The following is a 5773-nucleotide window of genomic DNA, read 5'->3' on the forward strand; positions in this document are numbered from 1 at the left end:
ATACCCCTTACAAATGCCCCTCCTCTTCTTTAACACTGTCAATGCTTATTTACAAGTCTTCTCCATCTCATACATTGCTTATCATATCCTGCCCCATGTTACATAATCTACTGCAAGCCTAAAGGTTTCTCCCCTCCCTGGTTGGGGAGACCTTCTTCCTGTTATCAGTTTCACAGTGGTCACAAGTTGTCTGCTGTCTGGTTGCTTACATTGCTAAATCATTAAGCTTCAACTTTTCCGACACACACACATTAGTACATTCATCTTATAATCACTCGGGTTATACCTTTTCAGGGTGAAATCATTTAGTCAAACCTTTAACCTGTTAGGGCTACCCCCCCACTTCTCTTAATTTCCGCCTAAAGACATACCCAAATCTAACTGTCTGTAGCTCAGGCCCAGTAGCAAGGATATGCATGTTCTTGGTTTCATTTGAAAGGAAACACTCTGAAGTTTGTGGAAATGTGAATTGAATGTAGGAGAATATAACACAATAGATCTGGTAGAAGAAAATACAAGGAAACAAACATACGTTTTCTGTTTTTTATTGTTGCTGTATCATCTTTCAAATAAAGAAGAACAGACAAACATACAGATGGGATGCTGGGGATGGTTTGATTGCAGAAAATAAGATGGCAACAATAGCTGAGCAAAGTTTTGGAAAATTAACTCCAAAAATGAGCGAGCCACATGCCATTGATCATGAGGTCCCCCAGGTGTCCCACACCAATGTACCCAAATGTACCCAAGTGGCCAAATTGGTACAGTGATACATATTGAAAGAAACAACTATATACAAAATACAAATGTCATTCTAACACTCCCCCCCCCCCAAAAAAAGTAAAAAATCAACATTGGGAACTATTTACACTTTATATTTACAATACTGTGAAGACCCTCAGTCCACAATATTGTGCTGATGGTGCCATGGCACATAGCAGTTTCTTTCTGCAGTAAAGCAGAGGCTTACTGCGCAGGTGGTGCAGGTGATGGCACATTTTCTGTGACAAAGGGCACAGCGACGTCTCCCCACTGTGGCCTTTTTGCCCGGAGGCACATCCATGCCTGCAGAGATGTATCTGGGCAGGTGAACACCACAGTTTGGAGCAGAAGAGACAGAGGTAGAGGGGACAGAAGGTGCTTCAATGGACTTGCTATAGGCAGCAAGCTCCTGGATGAGCACCTCTCTGAATGCAAGCTGAGAGATGGGGGCTGTCCACAGCTCTTGGCCATTTCCTTCTGTAGAATGAAAGAATTAACCACACCAATATCAATAAAATGATAAAAAAATGTTTTGTACCATTTCATGGTCTTGTGTAGCACATTGTAGTACCCTATCAGTGCATCTGACAGGTCCACACCCCCCATGCTCTTGTTGTAGTCTTTGACAGCTATTGGAATGGGGACATTTTTGGTGTTCCATGCCCCGCTACCGTCCTTGACACGCCTGATGACCTGATCTCCACTGAAGGACTTGTGGATAGTGGAGCACATGACCACCTCCCTGGTATCCATCCACTTCACAAACAGCAGGCCATCTTCACGGATCCATCGCATGGTACCCCGCTCAGCCCGCTTAGGCATGTCGTTTTCCTTGGTTTTCGGAAAGCCCACCCTGTTGGTCCGAATGGTCCCACAAGCCCACACATCACGCTGCCTTAGGTCTCTGAACAGGGTAGGGCTTGTGTAGAAGTTGTCTACAAATAGTTTGTAGCCCTTCCCCAGCAGTTGAAAATCCAGTAATTCCATAACGGAATCATAACTCAGTCCATTACCGGTTGCAAAACTGCTCTTCCCCTCATAAACAAAAAAATTACAGGTGTAGGCACACACAGAATCAGCCAAAACAAACAGTTTGTAACCCCACTTGGTCGGCTTGTTACGCATGTATTGTTTTAGGCTGATTCTGGCCTTTGAGGCTACCATCCTCTCATCAATGGACAGGTTCTGGGCGGGCTGAAAATAGGTCTTGCAGGCCTCAACGATGTTGGGGTAGAGAGGTTTGATCTTACATAGTCTATCAAACCTTGGTGTGCCTCTCTGCTTGTCATTCTCCCCATCAACTTCTGGGTCACTGATGTGAAGTGCCCGTGAGATAGACAGAAACCGTTTGCAAGACATCACAGTCGAGGGGAAAGGCAGTTGGTAGAGGGCTGACGTCTTCCAGTAGTCCTTCAGAGTTTTCAACTTCACCAGCCCCATGTAAATGACCAGTGAAAGAAAGCAGAAAAGGTCTGAAATGGAAATGGGCTTCCATGCCTCTTTCTTTCCTGACTGCTTCTTAGCCCCATACTTATTGGTGTTTGACACCAGGGAATCTACAACTGACGAGGTGAAAAACAGTTGGAAAAGTTGAAGGGGGCTATACTTTGCAGTCATGTCAAGTTGAGGTCCTGGCTGCCTTTTGGGTCTGAAAACTGGTGGAATTGGTTCCACATCTTCTTCTGACACAGAGTGCCAACGACCCTCTGTCCCTTTGTTTGAAGGTTTCTCTCTGCCCCACCTCCGTTTCTTTGTCACTGACTTCACACCTCTAGATGGCCGGGTAGGTGTGGAGCCAGAGACAGCAGGGGTCCGTCTGGATGAACCAGCTTCAGAGGGGGATGGGCACCTAGCCACTGGTGGCTCATTATCAGAATCACTCCCACTGTGAATGAAAGGCAAAACTCAGTAAGAATACTTTCACATATGAGCCCTGTATCAACATGTAAAATAAACATATGTGTATTATATAGAGTACAGGGAACATTATGGTGAATTGCTGTTCCATTCCACGTTTATGTAAATTCAATTAAAAAATATATATATATATATATATATAAACACACAGTACAGCCAAGGTGTACTTTATACATTTACATTTTAGTCATTTAGCAGATGCGCTTATCCAGAGCGACGTACAGTAGTGAATGTATACATTTCACGCATTATTATTTTTTTTTGTATTGGTCCCCCGTGAGAATTGAACCCATAGCCATGGCATTATACACACCATGCGCTACCGACTGAGCCACAGGGAAGACATTGCGTTACTGATGGAATTTTTATATATTGCAAATAAAATAAAAAAATCTCAATAAAAAAATAATTATATTTCATATTATTCATTTCAAACAATAACATGACCACTTACTTATCCAGCACGGCGTCTTCACCATGTAGAAACATATCTTCAGTCCTGGAGTCAAAGCTATCTTCACTGAAAGAATCATCTTCCTCTAGAAATTCTGTCTCGCTTTCTCTATCAATTTCGTCTAAAATCTCGGTCAAATCTGTATACCTAGACTTTGTTTTAGACTTTCCTGATTTATTCGCCATAATTTCACTAAATAAACTTGCTGAAAACGCTATTGATTATGTACCGCTATGCGTAACACTCGTGGCTCCGTCAAGTAGAATTCGCAATGACTGGAGAACCTCTTTACGCCAGAGTTTACGACGAAGGCTGGTCTTCAAACCTATAACCATTATACACCGTCATTTACCTTAGCTCATTGGCTATCTTCCAAGCTAGATTTCAAGATGATCAGTGGTCATTGGGCCAAAATACAGTCAATCAACGATAGACCGCTCCTTCCACTGGTGCGTAAAGCTGTCATTGATCGCTGTCTTCAAATCGGCTTCTTTCGGTCAATACGTCCCAGGAAAAAAACCATCAAGGTTGATGTGTCACTAACAATCAGAGGATTGCATTGAAGCCAACCTTGACTAGATACACGTTTGTTTTGTGAGTGTAATTACCACGAATGTCACGTCCAAAGTTGAAGGAGACGGAAATCACGACGCTAAGCGGTTTACAAATGTTTCGTGTTAGGCTATAAAAATGGATTTGATCAAACATAATTGACATTCACTAAGTAGTTAGGACACTTGGCATTGCCACCAGAAGAAGATCTTCAAAGGTAATTGATTATTTTATTGCCATTTCTGACTTTAGTGACGCTAATGCTTGGTTGGAAAATGCCAGTAATGCTTGTGTGTGCGGGAGCTGTCCTCGGATTATTATAATGTATGCTTTCGCCGCAAAACATTTTTGATATCTGACATACTGGCTGGATTAACAAGATGTTAAGCTTTTAAAAACTGTAACCTACATGTATTTACATAAATGTTTAATATAACGATAGTGGATTTAGAATTGTGAAGCTATGCATTTTCACCGGATGTTAGCCAAGTGGGACGAAATCGTCCCACCTAGCCCAGACAGGTTAACCTCTTACATCTAGATGTTCCGCTAGAGGAACACCGCTCCAATATCCAATGATAGGGCGTGGTGCAAATTACAACTTCCTCAAAAATCCAAAAACTTCAATTTTTCAAACATATGACTATTTTACACCATTTTAAAGACAAGACTATCCTTTATCTAACCACATTGTCCGATTTCAAAAAGGCTTTACAACGAAAGCAAAACATTAGATTATGTCTGGAGAGTACCCAGCCAGAAATATTCACACACCCATTTTTCAAGCTAGCATATAATGTCACAAAAACCAAAACCACAGCTAAATGCAGCACTAACCTTTGATGCTCTTCATCAGATGACACTCCTAGGACATTATGTTATACAATACATGCATGTTTTGTTCATTCAAGTTCATATTTATATCAAAAAACAGCTTTTTTACATTAGCATGTGATGTTCAGAACTAGCATACCCACCGAAACTTCCGGTGAATTTACTAAATTACTCACGATAAACGTTCACAAAAAACATAACAATTATTTTAAGAATTATAGATACAGAACTCCTTTATGCAATCGCTATGTCAGATTTTAAAATAGCTTTACGGTGAAAGCACATTTTGCAATATTCTGAGTAGATAGCCCGGCCATCATGGCTAGCTATTTTGACACCCACCAAGTTTGGCCCTCACCAAACTCAGATTTACTATAAGAAAAATTGGATTACCTTTGCTGTTCTTCATCAGAATGAACTCCCAGGACTTCTACTTCAACAACAAATGTTGGTTTGGTTCCAAATAATCCATAGTTATATCCAAATAGCTGCGTTTGTTCTTGCGTTCAAGACACTATCCGAAAGGGTGACGACCGGCGCATATCGTGACAAAAGATTTCAAAATATTCCATTACTGTACTTCGAAGCATGTCAAACGCTGTTTAAAATCAATTTTTCTGTGATTTTTCTGTGAAATAGCGATAATGTTCCGACCGGGCGACGTTGTTTTCGTTCAAAGACTGAAAATGTCAAATGGACTCTTCACGTGCATGCACGCGCACATTTCATTGTTCTCAGATCGACCACTATCCAAATGCGCTATTTTTTTCAGCCAGGGACTGCAGAGTCATCATTCAACGTTCTGGCGCGTTCTTAGAGCCTATGGGAGTCTTAGAAAATGTCACGTTACAGCAGAGATTCTCTGTTTTCGATAAAGAGGCAATAGAAGGCCAAGAAATGGTCAGAGAGGGCACTTCCTGTATAGAATCTTCTCAGGTTTTGGCCTGCCATATGAGTTCTGTTATACTCACAGACACAATTCACAACGTTTTAGAAACTTTAGGGTGTTTTCTATCCAAATCAAACAATTATATGCATAATCTAGTTTCTGGGCAGTAATAATAACCAGATTAAATCGGGTACGTTTTTTATCCGGCCGTGAAAATACTGCCCCCTATCCTAAACAGGTTAAACCGCAGCCGTCGACACAGCAGTTCTTAAAAGAGGAAGTAAACATAGACAAAGCTATATTAAAATTGTCAGTCTAGAGCACCAGTGAAAGGGATTTCGAAATGGGAGAAGTTAGGAGCTATT

The sequence above is a fragment of the Salmo salar genome, unplaced genomic scaffold (assembly GCF_905237065.1).
Source record: "Salmo salar unplaced genomic scaffold, Ssal_v3.1, whole genome shotgun sequence".
Lineage (NCBI taxonomy): Eukaryota > Metazoa > Chordata > Actinopteri > Salmoniformes > Salmonidae > Salmo > Salmo salar.